We start from the raw sequence: 24,231 nt of genomic DNA on the forward strand, positions 1-24,231 counted from the left end.
CAGACTAAAGGTCTTCTCATTTTTGGTGTGAGCTGGATACTGTTTTTTCAGCAGAGACCTTGGCTGATGAGGGTCGGAAAGGATACGGTCCCCACACTCACACCCTAGTCACTAGTGATGGTGAGTGCCACTTGAAAGCAACGCTGTATCAACATTGCTGTGTTAGTAGTAGTTGCTGTCCCAATTAAACAATACTTTCTAAATTATTTCTAATTGGACATTATTTGTTTTCTGTACACATGAAAAAGGAAAGATGATATGATTATCAGATAAAATCTAAAATGGCACAAAATTTTTCTTTTTTTTGGACCTGTCAGAAATGTTTCCTTCTGGCTTTGCTTTAGTGTTTATAACTGGTTCCTTCGCCAGTCGGTACCTGTGTTGGTCTCTGACGGGGGTGCAGAAGAAATGTGACCATTGTCCCCTTGACTCGCAGCAGACTTATTTCACTGAAACAGCCTCAATTACAGAGGAGATCTTTCTAACTTCGTGTTCAGCTCTGTAGAACACTCACAAAAACGTTCCAGACCTTAAACATAAATAAGGAATTAGTCATTATTCCTATTATGCTTGATTTTCTTCTTATCTTCAATTTATTGAATGAGCAGCAGTTATTCCAAATAAGGAAACTGATAGAAAACTGGTAAAAGTGAGAAGTCTGTTGACTTTTTTGTGTGTGTCTTTGAGTGGCATTAATATATAACAAGGGACATGTTTCTCAGCAAGCTTGTTCTATAAAAGGAATTATCTTTGACTAACAGGAATAACTTCATTTAGTTTTAGATGTGTGAAGATGCTGATGTCTCAGATGAAATTCCCTCAGACTAGTGTACTCAGCTAACACTGAATTCAGGCTGAGACTACATAATATAAATTTCGTCTAACGTGAGACCAAAGAAATTGCATCACGAAAGCCAACAGAGCGTTGTCACTGAAGTTTAAATGGTGTGCATTGCTTCTGAAGCTGGGGAAAACAGGAAAATAGTTGCAGTAGTAGCTGGATAGTGTCTGTTGTTTCTAACGTCCTTACAGAAATGTTCATTCTGATATTTACCCTTTTTTCCCCAGAGGACAAAACATGCCCTTTGTGGGAGCTCACGTCATGAGTAATGGTACAGAAGGCTTTCTAGTACCTGTTCCCCAATTTTCACACCTCCTCATTTTAGCATATTAATGTGATTGGATGGAGAAAATTCAGTATCTCTGTAATAAGTGGGCTTTGGTTTATGTTATTTATTTTTCACATCACCCTAAAATGTTAGTTGCCAGAAGAGAAAATGCCACTTTAAGTATCTAGTTCTTTAATTAATTTGCTTTTCATTATTTGGATATACACCACTTCTCTTTTTCTCTGAAGACTCTCACAGGTGGAAATGAGATGACACTGTGGTTTGTCTCAGGTGGAAATTAGATGACATCACGGTTTCTACCACTCATATGGGTTCAGAGTAGGAGTTAATCACTCTCATATCATCTCTGAAATAACAGTAGGAAATCTGAAAGTCCAAATTAGTTATGTATTAATAAAATTAAAAGAGAGGAGGCGGGAGGAGGAGAGCTAGGTTTGAACAAGTATTTTATGACACTTCAGTGAATAGCTAGTAATCTGAAAGAGGAGAAAAACAAAAAATAAGGTAAGTGTCAAATAGAGACTTCAGATAGAAAATTAGAATAACCACAACTGTTGTAGCCTAGTGGGAAAAAAAAAAGCCAAAACATTTAAGCGTTTAGAGTACAAATCAATTTCTGCCTACACAGTTAGTTAGGTAAGTTCTGCTACTTCCTATACTCAATATTTTCCCCATTTGGTGAAGCTAAATATCTTGTAATATAGGAAGGTCTAGCTAAAAATTATTTGAATTAATCTGTTTTAGCTCACATGGTATTATATTAGGTGTGCTCACAGAGGCATCAATAATATCTCAGCTACTGGAGGAATAAACCTTCAGATTTTAAATGTTTCATCATCATTTGTCATACTGCTGTCTCCAGTATTAGCTCCTATATTCAACAATTTTGAAATGATACCTTCATTAGGCTTTTCTACATTTGAGATTTTTAAGAGGACTATGTCTGGTGCAAGAGTTTTCATACAGAATCGTGGTCTATGATGGTCTATCTTTTAGATAACAATTTAGTGATATTAAGCACTCATTGGGCAGTAGAAGTCTTCAGCTGCAAGTGGCTGAAGAAAGCACCAAACTTTCCATGTTTAGCCAGATGCTGACAAATAAGGGCAGGTGATGCTCAGCGTTATCTCTATAAGCTCATTTTAGATTAGGGCCTTTAGTCTACATATCCTGTAAGCTTGCAAGGGAGACGTGGGTACTTGCACGTCACCTCACAAATAGGCTTTTCCTTCCCAAAATAAATTTAATGGTTCATATTTCTTGTGTCTGAAATAGCAGATGGTCAGTGGTGCTTAATCTTAGCCATCTGATGGGTCTTTCTGGTTGCACTGGCAAAAGCAGCGACCTCCTTTTTTGTTTCTTGAGATGTAAATGGGACAGAACAACTTTCATTTCCAGTAACTGTGACGGTTCATAAGATGTGCGTAGAAAGATGTTGTGTATTATGAAAACTGCATCACGTGCAAAAATCTCTTAGAGCTACTGAGGTCTTGTTTTTCCCAGGAGAGTAAATACCTGGCCATATTCACCTCTTCTTATCAGTTGTGATTTTACAGATCTGCTGTGTCCCTCAGTCGATCCCTCAATCGTCTCCTTTCCAGGATGACGACTCTTGGCCTACTTATTTAAAGTACTATGGAAGTCCTATCGCTCCTCTCTCACCATCCTTACCACTAGACTCCGTGCTGTGGGGAGTCTCCTTCACGTGGATTGAGCTGGTGCAGAGCAGAAGCTCAAATTCATTAGTGTTACAGGGGCGGAAAGAAGAATCACATCATTTTGAGGCACTTAAAAAAACCTAGCTCTTGTCCCTCTCCTGTGTTCTACCAAGAGTGCCAGGTTATGAACCCACACTTGCAGAATATCAAGTAGTGTATGTTCAGCTGTTTTTTAAAAAAAATGCTGGCAGGGACTCAAGTCAAAAGTACATTTATTTAATCTTGTCAGCATTCATTTACAATCCAACATTTAAAGGAGACAAGATTAAAATCATTTTCCCCCACTGCACAAAGCACCAGATAAAAGAATCTTTTCAGTAATAGTATTTCATTTTGAGTTTCAGCAGTCCGTTTAGTTTTGATATTACAAGAAGCCTATTAGCTTTATATTCTTGTGCTGAATGTTGATGGATTCTGACAGCTGTCACTGAGAAACTGAAAGAGACGAGATTTTCAAGTGGAATATGAATTTTATTGAATAAAGGTGAAATTTATTTCACCCACATAAATCATAAGAATCAAGCTATGGATGGATGAAGTATGGATGGCATGAAGTACATGCCCTTGCCTCTATATCTGGTCTACCCCATATTATGTCACAGTGACTCCACATTGCCGGAGAAATAAGCCCAAAGCAGGTCCTTGCGTGTTCAGGTGGGCCCACACGAGACTTCAGTAACCCTCGGCAGGATTGGTCTCGTCTTCTCATACCAGACAAGTCATCTGGAAAATACTTTTCATTATGATCGAGGGATGCGTCAGTAACAGAATCTAATTCCCGACAACCTATTGAAGTATTTTATGTAGTGTGAAGGGCTGCTTTGGACTTTCGGTTATCCTTGTTATCACCCTCGCAGACTACAGAAATAACAAAAAGAAACCCATTTGTTATCTCTCACGTATGTTCTGGACATGGCATACTTCTGTTGTTGACCACTAATTCATTCACCTGAATTCGTCATTGTCTAAAGAGCTGCCTTTTCCTTTTGGTTAAGTATATATTTTTTTTATTCTATTTCTTTAGCACTAAAGAAAAATTTACAAAACTTTATCCTTCTTTTGATTTTTTTTTTTTTTTTTTAACAATGATGGTCTCAGATGAGGTGTCAGAATTTTTGGCTTTACTCTCTTTCCTATTACCTAAACACTCTACCAGAATATGTTTTGTCTTTAGCAAGGTATTTCTGTGCAATTTTGACGAATTAAAGTAGCGTTCAAATCTTATTTGCCAACCAAGCATCCCTAAGTTCTGGAGGCCGAATGTTAGAGAGAGAAGCTGTAGTGCAGTTCATAGGCTTGAGTGTTCACAGTTTTGCAGACCGATAGGAATGAGTAATTTGCAGTGACCTTGCAAAGGAGGCACAAAGGCTGGTGGAGAGATGGGTCTGGGTAACTTGTTTGAAACTAGTTCCCTTATGAATTCACCAGTTGCAAACTGGGTTATTTAGCAGGATATTGCAATGCTACATCCCAAGCATATTTTATTTGAATTTTATGTTTCAGTAGTTCTTTTACTGCAAAGGACAGTGTATCAGTAAACAATACAGTCAAATACTTAATAGCATGGCATTTTAAAAGCTAAAATGAGTTTCTTTGTACTCTCTGTATAAATATGTTTTCAAAAGGATTTTCTATGGTTCACCTCCACTATATTCTGTTTGGCTTATGCCTTTCGAGGCAACAGTTCAGTTCCTGCAGGGCTACTTTTAAAAGGCTGTCATTATTTAGAACAGATCATTTAATTAAGCTACCACAGGGTCTGTAAGTAAAAATTAATCAGTGTAGGTATATTGCTTGTATGAGTCACAATTACTAGGCAAATAGGTTACTGCCCAATAGAGTTGCTGTAATCCGACTGTACATAGCCTCGTAGAATTTAGGGACGAGCTTTGTTTACTCTTAATTATACCTAATGCCATTTACTTCAGCTAGGCTGTAGCCTTTGTTGCTACTAATTAATTTATGTAGTTGGTAAAATACTTTATTTTAATACCGGTGTGTGACACTATCTGAGATGAAACTGCCTGTCCTATGACTAGAGGGAATAATTACAGAGAAAATATATCAATTAAAATGAGCTTTATTAAACTGTATTTGTATCATGAACACGGTTACCAAAATCTCCAAAGATCTGATCTGTATTCTTGGCCTTGGGGCACTTACTTAATAAAAACTTAATAGAACATCTTCAGTGACTCATGCATTATGTAGCAATTGGATCATCAGGAAAACAAAGAATATTGATCCTTCACGTCATGATCTAAACCCAGATATTTGGAGGACAGATTCTAAAAAAATATTATGTCTCATTTGATACGGTAAAATCAGACTTGTTATCCCGCCATAAAGAAAAACTGATATATAGTCAGACAAACAGAAAGGATGTTCTAGCAGTTAACGTGCTAACCTGAGCTGTAGTAGACCAGAACTCAGTTTGGCTGCTCTTAAAAGAGCAGCTAGAGCGGTTCTCTAAGACACTTCAATTTTAGCACGCTAATTTTAATACAGCAAGTAATACAACCTCAAAATGCAAAGCACTGGTAGAGTATAAATTCATGTTACCGATGCAACTTTTTTCCAAAATATGTGAAATATGACTCTGAGCTGTCAGAAATTTTGCTACTTCTGTTCTTTAATTGGATTTCCTACAGCAACCCACAGGCCTTTTCTCCCGTCTCACCCCATGCCCTACGTGCAGAGGTTTTGATTTCTGGATGTCTTCTGTAGAAATCCATACTCTTACAGCTGGATAGTTGCATTGGACCTCTGAGGGGAAGTCTGCGCAGCCTCCTCTCACGTAACATGGCGTGGATTACAGCAGCTGATCTGAGCTGGCCTGAGAGCAGCCGCCCCACCGGCCCCCAGGAGGAGCCTGCAGCCAGCAGACAGACTGACAGCCCAGGGTGAAATAACAGGGACCAAGGTATCAGAAGCATTCAAGGGGTGCTTTTTCAGCAGGGCACAGCTAGCAGACCTCAGGGGGGCAGCACAACTACACACAAAGCTGGAGCACCCACGCCTCCAGCAGGAGGGGTGTGCCAGTGGGGGAATGAGCACTCCCAGAAGTTGGTAGGTGTGCCTGTAACCCACATGGCTTGCAAGCGAGGAGATTGCACACATTGCCTTGTAAATGCATGTGTGTGTGTAACTAGAACATTTCGGGATTATAGAAGTGGGTTTAGACATTTGTAGCTGTTTATCGATTTTAATTTTTTTTTTTACACATCCGATATTGTGGTTTATCTGTTGTATTCCTGATACTGATCCTCGGTGTGTAGTTCAGTGATTGCCAGTTAGTCACCCAGCCTTACAAAATAGATAAACCACTTCAATCCTGATTTGGCCCAAACCCCTCGAGTTGAGTAGTTGTGCCCCACAGCAGACTTCTACGCTAGATTTGCCCTCCACCAGAACGTTGCTCCCATCACTGCCCCAACATTGTGCACTGCAACAGCAATGCAGCATCACTCCAGGACTGGAGACATGGTCAGCTCGGGACCCAAACTGAGCTAAAGCAGACAACACGTGGCCAGGGCTGAAGATGAAGATGGTGCTGACATCTTTGAAGAAGTTCATATGAACAACCAGTCCAACCAGGCTGTGATCTCTTGAGCGAGCTTAAGACCAGAATTTCCTGAACGGTGTAGTAACATCTTGAATAGCCACGACTCTCAAATCCCAAGTAGACCGGCAAAAGAGCAGTAAGCATTAAGACTGTCAATATCAAATGAGTATATTGCTGTTCTCAAGTCTCATATTGGTTGTCGTCTGCACTAGGAGAGGATTGAGCTCAGCTCTGTGAGAGTCACCTACTCTACCCCAAAATTATCCTATCATTAGCAATCTACGCATGCTTGCTGCAGGAACCAGTAAGCTTTTCCAGCAAACGCAGCTGCTGTGCAGAATGGTCAGATATTTGATTTTAGTAGATTTAATATTCTTGCAATTTAGTGATTCATTGATAATCATACATAGAACACATGCACTCGTATCAGGTCTCAAAATCAGGTAGCTCAAGGCTTAAACTACTCTCCTAACTTCTGACTTATGTTTTTCTTCGGTTTCTCCTATCTCGGTATAAGAGAGTAGCAACCTACAGGGACACTGTACTACTTGTAACAGGAAAAACATGTACAGGCTAGTAAGGGATGCTACACATCTTATACTGCTGCCAATTACAGTGCGGGTAATTACAGATTACAAACCTGAAAAGTTTTATGTGCTGGGTTTACACAGCTATATTTGAGAACTGCATTGTGTACAGGACAAAAGCATAAAGCATACAGGACAAAAGCATAAATTAACAAGGTAGCATTCAATTTGCAGTACAAATTTTTTGAGTTTGAAAGTTAACATCAGCCTCTGGATATTGTGCATGCATTTATCCTTTAACTGATAATGTTTAGTTCTGTATGTCACATCTTTTCTTGTAAGAGTGTGAAGCCCCCGGGCTCCTGGTTAATAAAGGCGTGTATGCTGGAGTGAAAAATGGTAAGTATCCTTCAAACTCGATCATTTAAAATTTGCAAGTTCAGCAAAGAAAATCTGTTCAGATGTGTGGGATTCACATAACTGTGTGAACCACGGTAAAAACAAATACAATTTTGGGCAGTTCAAAATAGATTGTAGATTTTACACAATTTATGGCTAAGAAGCAGCTTCAGAATGTTTCAATAATGTCTGGTAAGCGTTTGCTTTTGTTTTTCAGTTTTAATGATTTATCATTTGCCATGCTTTTCTGAATTCTAAATTGTGCCAAAGAAAAATCTTCATGGTTTAGATATTATTAGTGTTGGCACTAGCCAAATGCCAGTAATTACAGCTAGAGGTTAAAAATTAAGAGCTGATTTGTCAATGAAGGTGTCTGATTAATCAAATGGGGTCATGATCATGGATGAAATTCTGCGTGGCTTTTCTGATAGGCTTGCATAAAATTTAACTGATACCTAAGAAATATACACTAAATTGTTTCTCCTTTTCATTGCAACAGGTATGTTATATAAATTGATAAAATGCAAAATGGGTATCTGCAATACAGAATATTTTCAGGAAATAATTCATTTTTATGCATAGACTTAAAGTCGAGAAATTTTGTGGTGGTGCTTTCTAAAACTACAGTTTTGTTAGCATTATATGAGGTGTTTCACAAAAATATTTATCACAAAATAACAGTATACTTAGGAGAAGAGTGACATATTACACAGGAAGAAAAAGCATGTACTTACAGCAAGTAAATAAATCATTTGTTAGAATTTCATTGATTTTCAGTTGTAATTGACTGAAAATGCCGTATATGACTAAGAGAAAAATATCCATTTTATTTGACAACTTATATTTTTAGCCTCTACACTATTTATGGAGAAAGCATCTGTTGTTTTTACAATATTACTATATTTGGGGATGTTACATCATTCACATCAATAATATTTTTGGTTTCCTATATTGCTTTACATCTCGGGGAATCTAGAAGTCCTTTACAATTATTTATAATATGTACTTAAACAAATAGTTCACAGTGGATTTTAAAAAGATGTATTTCCAAAAGATTAGCAGCTAATTTTACCTAAAAACTTTTTTACCTAAAGCCACTACTAGATTTAAACAATAATTTTAAGGAGCACATAAAACACCATTTATTTTCTCTTACTTTGCTCAGGTATTTCGCTGGAATCACAACAGGTTTTAAGTCTGATAGTTTCCATAAAAAGTTTCTGTGTCCTTAGAAGAACTCATATTTACAGCATACTTTTAATATATTGAATATATATATATATTCCTGCTCCTTATATGTCTGGATTTTAAGAAATCCCTCATGCCCAGCAAGGTTTTGAACCTGGAAAAGAAGAAAGCACTAGAAGCGCCTCAAAGTTAAGGACTGAGGATTTCACAACAAAATACACTTTCAAATCTAGCCCCCTTTTTGTCCTGTTTAATTAGAAGGCTTACGCTTTTCCTGGCTCAGTTTTCTAACCTGTGAATCCCAATTCTCTGCTTATAAATATGTACTTAACTGAATGGGTAACTTTGTGTTCAACACCCTGTTATTGAGTCCCGTATCAGAACTGGATATGGCGTGAAAACATCCCACGCTGTTTTTCAGTCTGACCATACGGTTTTTCTATATGGTGCACTGCCAGATGCCTAGAAGTAATTTTGCCATGCGTTTCAATAATTTTATTAAAAAAAAAAAAAACACCAGAACCAAACAGCAAAAACCAAATGAACAAACAAGCCAACCCAAAAAAACACTGTTAAAGTTTTCAGACAAATTATTCCATGCAATGATCTGTTACATTGTTTAGTGGATGTTTTCCTTCAGTGTTGAAATTCTTATCTTAGAATTGATCAAATTTAAATTAGAATTCTCTAAAACTAGAACTCCAGTTCTAGCTTTATATTGCATTTTCTTAGCTGCCATATATTTTTTTTTTAGCTCATGTTCTACATGCTGGATTAAAAGATCTTCCTAAGTACAGATTTAAAGAACAGGTACCCTCTTAACTTGAGGACTAACTTGATTTCCAGAGTTCAGCTCATTCTTGAAGCATGTTTCTGAAACCATTTCAGTTTTCTTTTGCTTTCTGAAGTGCAGACAGTGGAAATGTACCCAGCAGTTTTCTCATCAATGCTGTATAGAAATGTCTTTTTACAGAACAGGGTTTTGCTTGTATGCCTGGAAAATATTATGGTCACAGGGTCATACTGGAAATTCTAAATAACTTTTTACAAAAGTAGTCTTTTCTAAAATACCCTCTTTTAACATGACAAGACTTACATGAATTTCTTGTCTTGCTTAAAATTAAATGTGCACTAACATTTCCCTAAAATTTAGAATAGTTTTAGCAGCACAATAAAAAGCCTTACCATCTTATGGAGGGTTTTACGCAGTGCTTTCAGAGTGATCAAAGAGAAATAAACTAGTAAAAGTTTGTGGAAGGAAAAATTTTAAGTTAGTACCTCAAAGATATATTTTCTTATTGTTTTCTTTTTCTACCTCTATCACTGTTCTTTTTCTTAGATCCAGTTAGATCCAATAGCTGACAATGGATAGAATGGCATTGTGTCCTCAACTTCACTATGGAAATAAAATGAATCAAGAAAATATTTTCTTCAGGCCAAAGAAAAAAAAGGTAAGTGTATTAGTTTTCCACTTAAATCACAACCCAAAATCTATTAGCTTCAACCAGTTGCTGCAGGAGCCAAATAGTTTTTAAGGCACAATCCATTTAATGCTATAGTAGCAGGTGTTGCAATCCACAGCAAGAACTTAAACAGTTTTTCGTATATAAAAGTATAGTTTGATGTTGGAAAATAATGTTTATTTCTGAGTCAACTATCAGGTAGAGCCAGAAGTGTTTGAAGGAAGGATAAGACTCAGAAAGAAATGTATATATTGTAGCCTATAGCACTGGCTTTTGGTGTTCTAGACCATTAAGATGATGTCCATGCCGCAATCAACTCCTGTGGATGCAGAAAACCTAAAATTCCTCATGTAAGATTGAACTGCATACAATTCTCAAGCAGTTCAAATGCAGTTGCTAAGTTATGATTGTATTACGTGACCAGCTCTCAGGGTGTGCTTCCTGGAAAACACTGATCTGTATCCAGGCTGTGGAAAGTGCTAGAGACCACACGCTGCTGTTGTCAGTGCTGTGACCCAAGTCACCACCCGTGACGTGGGGCAGTAGCAGCACAGCTTGGGAGCTATGCTGGAGTTCAACCACTAACTGCTTTCAAAGTTTCGTCTTTGGTCCCTCTTGTATGTGTTCTGTGCCTCTTGATTATATGAAGATCCTGATAAAGGCAGGTTGACCATCCTGTAATGGTCAGAACAAAGAAAAGGCTGCTCTTGTGTTCTCTGGTTTTGTTGTTTTGTTTGGTTTTGGTTTAATTTCTTGATTGTTCATTAAATTGTTTTTTTTTTTCCAGTCCTTCTCCATGACAGTACAATAAGGTATTTGTACAAATGTGCAGTACTCTAGCATTCATTACATTGCATTGTATTACAATAAGGATGTTTAATATTAAAAAGTGTATTTCAAATTATATGTAGTGCAACCTAGTGACACCGAAAATTTGTTTACATAAACAAAATGGAAAATACAAATGTAGAAGTAACATTTAATTATACCATTCCAAAATTAAACAACCACCAAATTCTGTGATACATTTGTGAGACAATGTTACTCCTAAACTAACCACAGTGTACAATGTTAGAAGTTTCATATATTGTCAAATAGTATGAATAGAATAGCTGGATGTTACAATATCCTTATCATTTTGACATTTTTCAACCAAGTTAGAATCTGAGGTATTTGCAGAGTTACTGACTCTACTGTTATTTCACTTATACGTACATACTGATAGACAGCTAGCTAGCTACATTATTCTTCCAAAAAGCTTGTCTGGCAAAAATTTGTTCTTGGTCTTTCTTCTTTTCCTTGGTACTGTTCCTTCTTGAAACCTGTAATTCTGCAGCCTAAAATACACACATTTTAAGATGCATAAACTACAGCATATAAGTATTTATGTGGTCAAATTGTATTTTTTCTTGTTTAAAGACTTAAGTATCTGATCAGTGTGGTTATTGTCTTCTAGTTTATCTGCTTAGTAATTGAAATTACAAGGTCACGGAATTCCTATAATAGAGAATGCAACAATAAAAATGAAAATCTGTTGTAGGACTTAAGATGCTTTACTGGGGGAAAACTGGCTAGCATTTTCTACTTAAGTATGAAATACCCATCAAGGGTGCTATTTGCTTTTGTTAATTTGCTTATAGATTATGTTCTATTGGTGTGGAACTGAAAAGAAAACTAACACACAATTCTTTGGGCATCAGTCTCCAAATGATCTTTCACCTTTAATGGTAAAGGTAGCTAGAAGAGGATTATCTCCACTAACATTTTCTCACATTCAGGAATTAGTTGAGGTTGAAGAAGCCTGTATATTCAGTTATGAAAGGTCCGTTCTGATAATCTAATGTGACTCCTTAGCATAGTCCAACAGTTTCTTCATCACACCAGTAGCAAGTGGCTGAGCTATGACATTATTTCCAGTACTTATCTAACGATAAGAAAGAGAGACTATTGAAATTTTCTGAATAAACCAAAATATACAATAGTAAATCCTGTCATTTTCATGAATACATAGTCCCATCTCCAAACAGTTTGGAACATCCCACAAACACTCAAAAAGTCCTTGTAGCATCAAGAGAGCTTAACATTGCAGAACTTGGCCCAGAAAGATTTGTTGATGTAAATAACTTCTAGTTCCAGTAGTTTGTACCCTGGAAATAAAAATGTCCGTAAGATACTGCTTGGACTTTTGGTAGGGTGTTTTGTCAGTTTGGTGAGAAACAGGTAATTTTTGGTGGCCTGCCAGAAGGCCATCCAAGATTGCATAAAGTGACTGTGAGGTCAAATGTGGAGGTAGAGGGAAAGAAGAAAAAGAAAAAAATCCCTCAACAATGAGAAGTGTCCAAATAAAAGAAGATGATAAAGGTCATAAATCAGACATCACCGTCACCCTTAAGTCAGCAACTGTCAAAAAAATTTTCCTTTGCCAGAAACATGTTCTGCATTTGTCAGTGCCCTCCATGCGTGGGCCAAAAACATCTCGAGGAAAGGAGCAACCAGAAGCCTGAGAGACTCCAAGCAGAAGCTGTGAGAAACAAGGCACAATTTTGCCCACGGAACTTACCAAGAATAATATTTTAAAGCTATCCACTTAGGACTGGCTGCAACTTTCCTACTAAAAATTGTTTTCTTGTTTTAAATAATAATTTCATACATGTTAAGGATGGCCTGAGCGATCCCAGTAAATGGAATTTTATGTGAGAACATTGTCAAAGTGTTACTCTTCCTGTCACTGATAAAAAGAAGAGGGAAAGGTGGGGTGTTTCTGTCTTGAAAACAGTAACAAGGCCTTGGCTAATTTGTCCCAGGGAAACGCAGAACAACCTTTGTGGCTCTTCAGGTCTTTGTTGGGATCTACAGCAATGGATGGCCATAGCTATCTTGAATTTGTCTTTGTGTGTGTGTGCACTTTTCCTGCTGCTTACAACTAAGAATTAGCTGAACAAAAATGCCATTGAGAAGAATGAACCGTTGCATCTGAAATACAATACACATGATTTAGCAAAATCAGTGATTTTTTTTTTTTTTTTTCCAACTGAGAATCACGAAATGGTTTACAGGAACAGCAACTTTCCAGTGAAAAGCTTGGAGGCATTATGTTACCACTGCAAGCCTCATCTCACTTCTCTAAGAAGGTCTCTTGCAACAGACTGCCCATTACTGCTTTTGCAATGTGGCGCTTCCAGTCCCATTCCCCTGTTAATCTTTTCCTTCAGTTTTTAATGCATATATGAGGGTGTCAACTTAGAGGCTGCCGCTTGCTGGCTGTCATCTGAATGAGCTTCACAGATCATTCCTTTTCTTCACAGCTGAAGATCTGTGAGAAGATTCAAGCGACTACTGACATCCTTTCAATTTGCCTTAGTCTCAACAGGGTTTTCTCTTGTTGCTTCTTAAGTTCAGCAGAGCAAGGAAAGAATGGGAAGCACACTGTGCACTTGAAGTCACAAGACATGTGGAAGGGAGGAGAGGGAAATTGTAGGAAGCACACTTCAGAGACATCGCTACAACGCAAGAGAGAGATACATCCAAACGTTTAAATCGTATGTAACTGGTGAGCTACTGCTGCCCTGTTGTGTCTTTCTCCTCATATCAGTTATGTTCTTTTTATCCACGATGCCTTTGAAGCACTGACTGTCCTCCAGCTGACCAGTCTACTGTGCTATCTTCACTGAAGTCCTGACTGTAACTACAACTCAAGTTTTGCAAGAGTACTGTGGAACTAGAAGCAAGCATCTAGTCTTTCTTTAGATACTAGGAGGAGGGCAGCTTGTAAGCTGATGCATAGAATTAAATCTTCCTCAAGAATACATTACAGAAAAACCCACATTTCTGTCCCCTAGTTACTTATGCTCTTTTTCTTACAATCTTGCTTCTTTCCAAATAGAAATTTTACTACTGGAAGTCAAAGATAATATCCAGAATGCATAATTTTGCCATTTAAAGAAGATTGCTAAAATAACCTTTCTAACGTTACTGAAAGACGAGGACTTATATCTGCTGCAATCCTATTGACTTCTTTTTATACATATGGTCTTCATATACATTTTCCTCATAATGTTGAATTCACTTTGGAAACATATTTTTCCCAAATGTAAGTGAAGGCAAGTTGACTGAAATTGGCCATCGAGAAGCTAAGAGTAATTTGCACTAAAATATAATGTATCTCTGAATCAAAGCCCTTGAGATATTTGGAAAGATTATTATCACCTTCAGTGTGTTTGGGCCAGGCCCTTTGTCAGTAGCTGAAGGTAAATCTCTTTCTGCCTTTTCATGTTACTTCATTGCAGTAACGAACAAAATCCTCTCCATCACTGCGTAGGAGCCTCTCATTATAACAGGATGGAGTAGTCAGGCAGGATACGGTAACATAACTTGCTAGTCTTTGAGTTCAGCAATAATTTATTTATTATGCTGTAAGTATTTACAGAAGCTGTATCTGATTTATATAAATCTCCAAATGTACACTCCTTTATGAGATTTTTCTGGTTGTAAATTCCATATTCCTCTCAATGTGTTTTCATTTTTAATTTACTACATTCCCCCAAAGGCTTTCCCTTAACTAGTTTGCTTGTTGTAAATTCAGCAGTGATATTCTTTAAATAAACAGAAGCACAGAACATAATTTCCTGGTAACACTGTTTAGAAAATGGATCAGAATAAGGCCCCAAAGCTATTCTGATGATGAATTAATTATAAGATTCCAGGAAAAACACAACATTGACATTTTACAAGTTTTGGCATGCAGCCTTGTATAATGGCACACACTTAATAAAGTTGTTTTGATTCTTATAGTATGAATAAAGACTTAACTCTCCAAGAATCAAAAATTGGCATAATGTAAAATTAAATGGTAACCCCCTCTGCTTATTTCTCCATTTAAATTATGGAAATCTATCTCTATTATGCAAACGGAACAAAAGAGCAGATCTTAAAATGCTGAGCCCATGTTAAAATATCTTGACTGGCCTTTTCTCTTGTGTATAAACTTTCAGCAGCTTTTGCTTTAACAGTAAAAGTTTTCTGGTTTTTTATCATTAGAATAATCAAGAAAAAATCATATAGTGCTACGTGTTTTTTCTCATGCTATTTCAGTAACAGTTTGTTCCTTTTTTGCTTTACATTTATGCCTTTTCAAGTAGTCTTGTCTATAATGCATACTTGTGTGCCTTCAGCTGAGCACCTCTCCAATATTTAAAAAACTCTCAAAATTCCTGTAAAACCGAGGTACGTTATCCCTGTTTTGCAGTTTGGGAACTGAGACAAATATACCCAAACCTGCAATACCCACAGGAATGCAATTCTCGTTGCAGTTACTAGAAATTAGACTCCTTAATACACCTTTCAATATTGCACCTAAAGAAATAAAACTGCTGACAGTTCTTTGCAGGACGGACAACAAAAAATGCAGATGAGTACTGCACATAATTAAAGTAAAGCCCTTTAGCACTTTTAAAATTTTTAGTAGCTGCTTAAGTTTTTGAGGAATCTCCACCACTTAAAGATGCAGATTGTCCAACACATTTGTTAAATGCCTGCCTCCATGCCTCTCCCTGTAGGAAAATTATATGACCATAATACTGCAAAAGTAAGTTCCTAGTCCTATTTTCGAGATACTTGTACTGGGAACTCGTGTGTTCTGTGCAGGCGGACACAGTCGCCTCCTTGCTCCCTCAGTTCCCTCACGGACTGAGGAACCGCGACCAGACGGCTTCCCGCCCCCGGGGCGCCATCTTGTGGGGCCGCTGCCGAGGGCGAGCTGGTCACGTACACGTAATGGCGGCGGGAGGGGCCGTAAGGGCGGGAAGCCTCCGCCTCCTCCCAGGGCTGAGGGAACGCTGCCTGTGTCCTTTGAGCTCGGGGTGTGGTGGGTTACGAGTTAAAACCACCCGTCTGCAGTTTGGGTTGTGTCAGCAGCTTCCCCGTGTTTTGTCCCTCAATAACCCGCACGGCCCCGCCAGGCTGGGTGACAGAACCCTCAGAGACCCTTGGCAGTTAAAGAAACTCTATTGCTATAGGGAAATTCGAGCATAAGGCTATGACTGAGGAGAAACCTGAGTTACAGTTGCTGAGGAAGCAAGCTGAAATTCAGGATACAGTTGCTGTGTAATGTACAGTTTGCTTTCTTTTTTCTCTCTCTGAAGAGAGCAAGATGGAGTAGTCGCAGTCGCAGCTATTTTTGCTGCCTTTGTTAGCTTGAGAAAAGGAAGCTTTTCTCCAGCTTTCTCAAGTTGTAGGAGCTGTACAGGTTCATTAACATTATGCTTTGCCTAACATAATTAGCTGTTTTGAGAGCAGGAACATACTATACCAGGAAGATTGCTGTGATATGCTGCAGTCAGTTATGTTAATTTGTTTAATCCTAGCTTGGCTGTCTGTGGAAGATTTGTCTGGTCCATCGCCTAAAAATGGTGGCCACATGTGGACTATCAGAGAAATCCTGGGCTCATTAGAGTCTTTGTGAGATGAGGGAGCTGAATCACTTAAGTGTGACTGCATAACACCTGTGTGGTTTTTACTTATATTCAGGACCACAGAAAAGGGGGCAATACAGTAGCTTAATATTCTTGTGTTTCTGCATCTGGCCCTGGCCAAGGAAGCACCATAGACTGAGCGACAAAAATGAGTTTTCTAAATTGTTTAATAATCTCATAAAACCCAAATGATGCTGCGACAAGGGTTTTAATTAGTTCTTGTTCTAATTTGTCTGCTTTTCCCAACTCTGATGTTACTTAGCCTTGGAAATTACCTTGATTCTGACGATACTGATTTTCAGTCATAACGCTTCCTGCACAGAGCAAAAATATTACATTATATATTGAGTTGTTACACAGACTATCTGGACAAAAGACCTCCTTGCAGACAAAAACATAGATTACGGTAGCCTGTGCAGGAGTTAATAATTATATTTTGTTCTCCCTCTTGGACACTGGACTGTTCCTCATGGGCTGTTACTCATGTCAGAGTAGTAGAAACTCATATAGGCCAAGGATGCAGATGTTGGTGCCATCTTGGTACTTAGAACATTTATAACGTTATCTCAGAGTTCACTGTGAATGTCTGAAGCTCTTTTTACCCATGCTATCTGTAGGGTAGCTTGGCAGGAATTGAGAATTTGGCTTCAAAATCTAAATCAGTAATATTATGTTAATTGCAGGTTTTTCCTGATGAACCTGTTAGATATAATGTTTCATGACCATGCTATTGTTTTTTTGATGACGCTGTAAATAAGAGCTTAACAGCACATGCACTCAGAGAAAATTCTCTGAGCCACAGTCAACCCTCCAAGAAACAAATATAAGAAAATAAGACTTCTTTTTTCACTTACGGTAGAGTTGAAATAGTATCAAACATCAGTACAAACAATCCCTTAGTTTAATTGTACTCCTGTTAAACTTTCATGAAATTTGTTTTCTTCTTCTGTCCCATGGCAGTTGAATACAACCGTTCCATCACCATTACAAGCATTTATTCCAGTGGGGGTTGGGTAAAGTGACTGCCTCATCTTCTTGCTTGCTCACCACCTTTTGACTCCTTCCCATTGTCTTCAAAATCTTCTTATCCATTTCCATGTTTCTCAGTGTCTATCGTTTCTCACTACTGCTTATCAGTAAGAATCTCAGAGAGAATACTGTGAATGATCTCAAGGAGCAGGCAAGTTTTGGTCTCCTATTCATTTTAATAGTCTCAGTATTTGCATTTTTTTAGCATACTTAAGCACACATATATACATATGTACATCCTGTCTCTTTAACATCTTAGCGTTTTCTGATGGCTTACCTTTTTCCTTCCACATGGTTATATGATACCGCACAGTATTGGCCTTGCCCCAGGAGAAAATGGGGAGTCTTTGGGTTAAATGACTGCCTGTAATCTGGAGGTTTAGATGTGGTTCCAGCCTGTGTTACGCACATTGGTGTAACTCTGAGCAAGCCACATTTGCTGAGGTACCTGTAAGCAAACCCCAGTTTATCCTCCATGTTTATGACTGGCCTACATGCTGAATATAAACTTTGAGTACAAAAGTAATGTTGTTATTAGATTAATTTAAAAAAATATAAATGGCTAATTTATAAACTTAGTATTATTAAGAAGGTATCAATATATTTCTATTAATTAAAAACAATACTTTATTGCACGACTGTCAGACAGCTATTAGTTCTAGTAAAAGAATAAAAAAAAAAAAAAAAACCAACAGCTCTAGGGGTCTGGGCAGTACCTTTATTTCTCAGTCTAGGCTCTCAGCGTGTTCCATTTCCACAAGAGAAAACCCTTCAATTATAAGATACTTAATTTACCCAGGAAATTTCATAAGGAAAATGATTAATTACTTTAAGCAATCAGTTTTACAGATAATCACAGTTCTTTATTTAAACTGAAAAAGCAAAAGGGGATTTTATGAATAAAACATAAGGGAAAAAAAAGCTTTTAGTTTAATAAATACAAAATCAGCATTGAAATATTTCTTCAAAGAGACAAATCTTGTAAAAATTATACCTCTGTTCATATTAACTATTAATTATGGAATTATTTTGTGTTAATACAGTTGGAACATAGGCTTTAGCACAGTGTAAGCAAAGTTTCTGTTAAAATAGCCTCTTGCTACACATTATTGAATGTTTGTATTCAGTTCAGTTGACCCTAACAGCCAGAAACACGTTGCACACGAAAATAGAAAACCAGTATTGAAAAGCAGAAAAGGATTCTTGTGGTTATGCACACTTGACGTGTATTCAGTGACCTGTTTTTTTTTTTCATACTGTCCAAAACAGCAGTGGGAAAGACTTAATCTTCCTAGGAGAACCATGACCTTGAGGTGAGAAGTGTGAGGTGCATCCACTGAAGCACGTAGCGTTTTCTGTAGCTCTCAAACCAGTGCCTTTTTCAGAGTTTGCATGCTAGAGTTGTCTTACGCAAACAGGCAGAAGAATGCCTGTATTGGCTTCTGTTAGCTGCTACTGCTCAGGTCAATCAAGAACTTTGTGTTATGAACACAACCACAGGTGGATCCAAGTAATTTTAGTGTGAAAACCCAAGGCGCCGATGGGGTTGGATGGCAAATAAGCGTCCTGCTTCAGAAGTGCTGTTTAGTACTTAGGTGCCCAAATTCTTCTGCAGGCCTTTAGCACTAAATTCAGGTAGCCTGAATAACATTTGAGTGAAGTATTCTAGACACTGGAAGATATTAGCAAAAGAAAACCTTCACATGTTCTGACCATCAAAGTTTCACGCTAACGCACTGTTTTATCTGATGTAGCTGAGTAATTCATCTGGTACAGGGTGTGTTTGGTATTGTTATTACTCGTGGACCAGGAATCTGTGTGGCCAGACAGAACAAAGCAACGTGCCCCTCAGCACTGAAGTTTACAGTGCTGTTACTGGAACCAAGGTACAAGAAACCTCAGCTCATGTCTGAGAGGTTGATACCTTTTTACGTTGAGTGATAAGCAGAAAAAAAACAAGTTTCAACTCTATGTAGAGGTGCTCCACAGGGAGGAGTTTGAAGAAATGTGCTAGATTAGGGGAAACAGCATTCATAACTACGCATCACGTTTATGCGTCTTGGACTGAATACGTAGGGCTCTTGTTTTGGTAGATAACAGAAAGAAAAGTGGCTATTTGCAGTGGCAGATGGCGTTGCCATTCTGCTGCAGTGGTGTCCTGCTTGTAAAGCATTCTGAATGTCTTGTTAAAGCAGTTAGGTTTCAGCTGAGAGGCATCTCACTTGTGGCATGGGCATTTGTCATCCTGTAGCTCTGATGGACAGATAATGTTTTTGCCGTTATTTAAAATTTTCATCTATAGTGCAGTTGTGTCAGTTGATAGGATTTCTTTCTGGAACTGTGGACTCCTAGGATTTTTTCTTTTAGTAAGAATTGATTATGCTTCTAGCTTTTCCTAGAAGGAGATATTCATATTTAAAATGTTTCTTACTAGAATAGATAGGTCCTCTAAGGAATACTTTGGTTTTCTGGTTTTGTATTGACTCAGCCCTTGAGGATAAAGCATCTATTTGGAATGATGGCTTGAGTGGGTTTGTAGGCTCAATTTAAAGGTCAGATTTGAGTGATGGGGTATGACAATGAAGAGACTGGCAAAAAAATTTGTCTGAAAGCTGTTAAACTTTTTGCAGTGATGATTGCTGCAGTCCCTAAAAGAGAAAGAAAACTACCTGAATTACGTAAAAAAAAAAAAAAAATAAAAAAAAAAATTACTCTTTCCATTCTGGGAACATATGTTAATAGAGAGCATGCTATTGATTTCTTAACTGTTTGCATAGTTGCCATACCTAGGGGTCATCATTTTTTTTTCCCAGTCCCTAGCTCACAGAATACATTTGGTCATTTGGTGCTCTCTCTTCTTTCTTGTCTAGTTTGAGAAATCCCTTATGCATGCGAGGGAGGAAAGAAGTGCTTCCTGAGTTAATATCTCTCTTTCTTCGAAGGGGAAGAAGAGTATTACTTTACAAGGAAGTGGTGTGCAAACAAATTTTTGATGGGAGCTCTTTTAGTCCTTGCCCTGCTTGTCCCTTAGTTTGCCTGTGACCTTGAGTCAAATCATCTTTTCATTTTCTTGCCAGCACGAGTCTCCATCTGTCACAGAGCTGCAGAAGAGCTGAGGTTGGAAGCATGCAAGGCTCTTTCCAGATGTGTGAAGAAGGCCTCATTTGCCTCTTCTTTTTGATGAGGCAATCTGTACCAGACATACACAGCAATGTCTCCCACATATCCTGCCTTCCCATGTTCTCCAAGGATATGGTAAGGTAACCTGTGCCTTGGCTCACCAAAGCTTGTTTCATGTTAGCTTCAGCCAACTGAGCTCTGCTGCTGCTCCTGTGCTCTGTCTAGGATACATGCCATGTGCCCTTACCCTCGCATCATTGCCTTAAGCATTGTCTTAACTAGACCAAAGGTTTCGCAAGTGCTAGTTCTGCCTAGAGAGATGCTTGCAAAGCAATGGTTATACATATTACAACACGTATGCTTAGTTCACAGTGAAAGCCGATGAATGTGTTTTTTTTCAAATGAGAAGTATGAAGCTTAATTCTTCTGTGTGATCTCTTTGCTGAGTTCTTGTTTTAATTTTTGTTACTGGTGCTCTAAAACTTTGCTTTATATTTAATTAAAAAAAACACAGGAGTGACTCCTAATGATTTGATCTAGATTTTTGTCACTCGGGTCTGGGTGATGCTGCTAAAAACAAAATGAGATGCTAGACAACATAGGTTTTAAATTTCTGTTTTGTCTTCTACTAATGTGTACTTTTTGTTGATGGAGGAAAGATATGAGATGAAGGGCTTGTATACTAACGTTTTAATTTAAAGAGTCTGCATGCTGAGCATAGTCTGAAACTACACTCTGAGACACAGTTTTGTATGTTTATGCATTAACACACCATCTGCTTTTCATAGAAGAAAAGGGTACAAGAAGCTTTTCTGTAGCAATCATCTTTTTAAACAAAACAAAACATGCTTTATATTGGCATAATCCTTTGAGGAAAGACACAATATTAATTGCGTAAAGCACCTTAGACAATTATTGCTTCAGAATTTTTAGAAGCCTTGGAACCTTATTTGATGCAAGCTATGAATGGAACTGCACAGAGACCCATTATTAAGTTCAACCAATTTTTTCCTCTGTACCTGTTCCACAAAATATGGAAGAGTTTGGATGCTGGTTTGGTTTGGTTTGGTTTTGTGTGTTTGGTTTTTTTACTGCTGAAAAAAAAAAATGCCCTAGAAAGTTTTGGGGAAAAAGAATAATGTAAGGTAAATGTGCCAGGGGGCTCCTGAAATGACCTTGAACAAAGCAACCCTATTTAGTGTACAAGTCTGGTTTCTTGAAAGTATCCTACTTGTGAGCTTTGGGATGCTGAACTCCCAAAGGACCTTCTGAAAAGCCATGCCCAAGTGAGGACCTTTTAGGAATACATATGACCCCATGTGCCAGGTTAGAATAGCAGAGAAAGTGTAACATCGTTATTTTTGAATACTAGAATTGGGAAGTTCCCAATTCCCATATTAGTGTATGTGAATAACACCGCATGCATGACATTAAATATTTCATTAGCAGCAAAATGTCAGTTGTAGCTTATGTATAATAGTTTCACGAAAGTTTTTGTTTCAGTTTACAGTTTGTTGTAGCTTGCATGAGGTGATCATTGTTCTGGTTTCCAAAAGTAATGGGGACAGTAACAGATAATCACAGTAGGGGGAGCAGTAGGTGACCACCTTAATTGTACTCTCATGTATGGAGACCGGGAAAAAAATGTAAAAATAAGCTCTTGTGAAAAGGGGACATGAGAACCTTATGTATCAAAAAAACTCAAATTATCAATAAAGGCTTTTATTAGGATGTTGTGACAACTGGCTAAGAGTTGTGAAATGTGGGTAGACAATGAAGAACGAATTAGGGATTCACTGGTAATTGGAACTGTTGATAAGGAACTGTCATTAAGGTCCAGAGTGCAATCTGATTGTAGAAGAAACTATTCATATAGCTCATCACACTCAGTTCATTAGCAAACAAAGTACTGATCCAGGGCACTGCTAAGAGGATGGACATGTTTGCTCACAGTCAAAAAAAAAAAAAAAAAAAAAAAAGAAAAAAAATGCATTGCATAAAGATAATGGAGGTAACAGTGCAGTGTGTGTAGCATGAAAAACAAACGTGCTTTTATCCACATAGCAGAAAGGGGAAAAATTCCACCATACAACAGAACATGCAGTGAGCAAGTTGGTTTTAGTCAGTCAAAATACAGGGAAAAAAGAGCACTTCAAAATGTTAAATTATATATGAAGCTTTTGTATGAGACTACAGCAGCGTGCCGGGCTACAAAATGCCAAGATTAAAATCATGATGCTGTAACCTCAATTTGACTTCAGTGGAGCTATGATAGTTTACACAGTCTGTAGTCTGACATTTTACACGGTGGTCTGAAACCTACCCCAGAATTTCAAAACAGCTTTATAGGAGCACACATTTACCACTCTTATTCTCATGTCCCACATAAACACATACCTTTCATAGAGCTGAAAAACTTAATGCTAACTGAAGATTAGCCACTACCCCCTCCTGCGACTTTTGCATCACCTCTGCACTGTAAATATTTCAGAGCATACTGACGGGGAGGATGCAAGCATAGGAATAATTAACAATGTTCTGATATGAGAAGACATAAGAGAAGCATAGAACATATTTTAAAATGCCAGTTTCTATTAAAAATCAAGAAATTAATACTGTACATTGCTAGGTAAAGAAAAATACCATGAAATAGTCATGATTCTTTGTTAGCAAGAAATTTATCCACAAGTTTTGGATTACAGTCATCAAATAAAGCATAGTGCCCTCAGAGTCATCAAATCTTTGTGCAGTTATATCATGAGAACGGTGACTCTGTCCACATAGATTTCTATCAAAAGAAATAATTGTGATCTAGCTAATAAAAAAAATCTACTCTTATTTAATGTTTTTTGGCAATTAAATCTGTAAGTTCCAGAAAGATTCTGAAGATTTATGCTACCAAATACGGGGGTTTGGGTTTTATTTTGCATTCTCCTGAACAGATTTTTAACCTAGTCATTACTGGGTTAAAACATTATTTATACCAGTGCAAGCAGTCTAAATACACAATACACAAATGCATTTGTATATATCAAATATATAGCATGAAAGTGTGCATTTAATTTTATTTTTTTTTTGCTTCCAAGCAATAACTGAGTTAAGAAAGAAGGATGATGTTGAAAATGAACTTTGTACAAAGGTGTGATTTTGTGAAGAACACGATCTGAATCTGACAAATTTAAATCCTTTGATCTGGTAAAATCCCTATAAGCAGTAATTTATCTCATCAAAACCTAAAGTTCAGTTAAGCACCTCTTTTACATCAGTGCGTTTGATGAGACTTGAGATTCATCTGGTGATGTGAACTAGCATGTACACACGATGCTTTCCAAACAGGAAAGAGCTGGATTAGGCTGTGAAGCCTTTTCGTCCATCCCCTTGCATGCCCATTGGTAGTAGGTCTGCAGTGAAGAGCCTGCAAGCCTTCCTGGCTCCTGGATCTCTGCCCTTGCGCTCTTTGTGTCCTGGCCTCACATTTGCTGAGACCACCAGTTCTCCTCCTCCTGTAGACAGTAATTCATTGAAAAGGAAAGAGGTCTTGGTGTGAATGACTAGGAGGTTGGCATTAAGGCGGGCCATGGTGTGCAACTGCCCTGCTATCTAGGTGGAGATGGTGGGCATG

General features: G+C 37.8%; 1 long non-coding RNA gene across 1 annotated transcript; it reads left to right on the top strand.

Moving 5' to 3' along the window:
- Positions 1 to 76: 76 nt before the first annotated feature.
- On the top strand, positions 77 to 20,609 carry LOC309671557. The gene is made up of 3 exons (XR_014269158.1): positions 77 to 120; positions 9,867 to 9,978; positions 20,567 to 20,609. It is a non-coding gene; the product is annotated as an uncharacterized lncRNA (long non-coding RNA).
- The last annotated feature ends 3,622 nt before the right edge of the window (positions 20,610 to 24,231 follow it).

This window comes from Vanellus vanellus (genome assembly GCF_965231255.1).
Source record: "Vanellus vanellus genome assembly, chromosome: 4".
NCBI lineage: Eukaryota > Metazoa > Chordata > Aves > Charadriiformes > Charadriidae > Vanellus > Vanellus vanellus.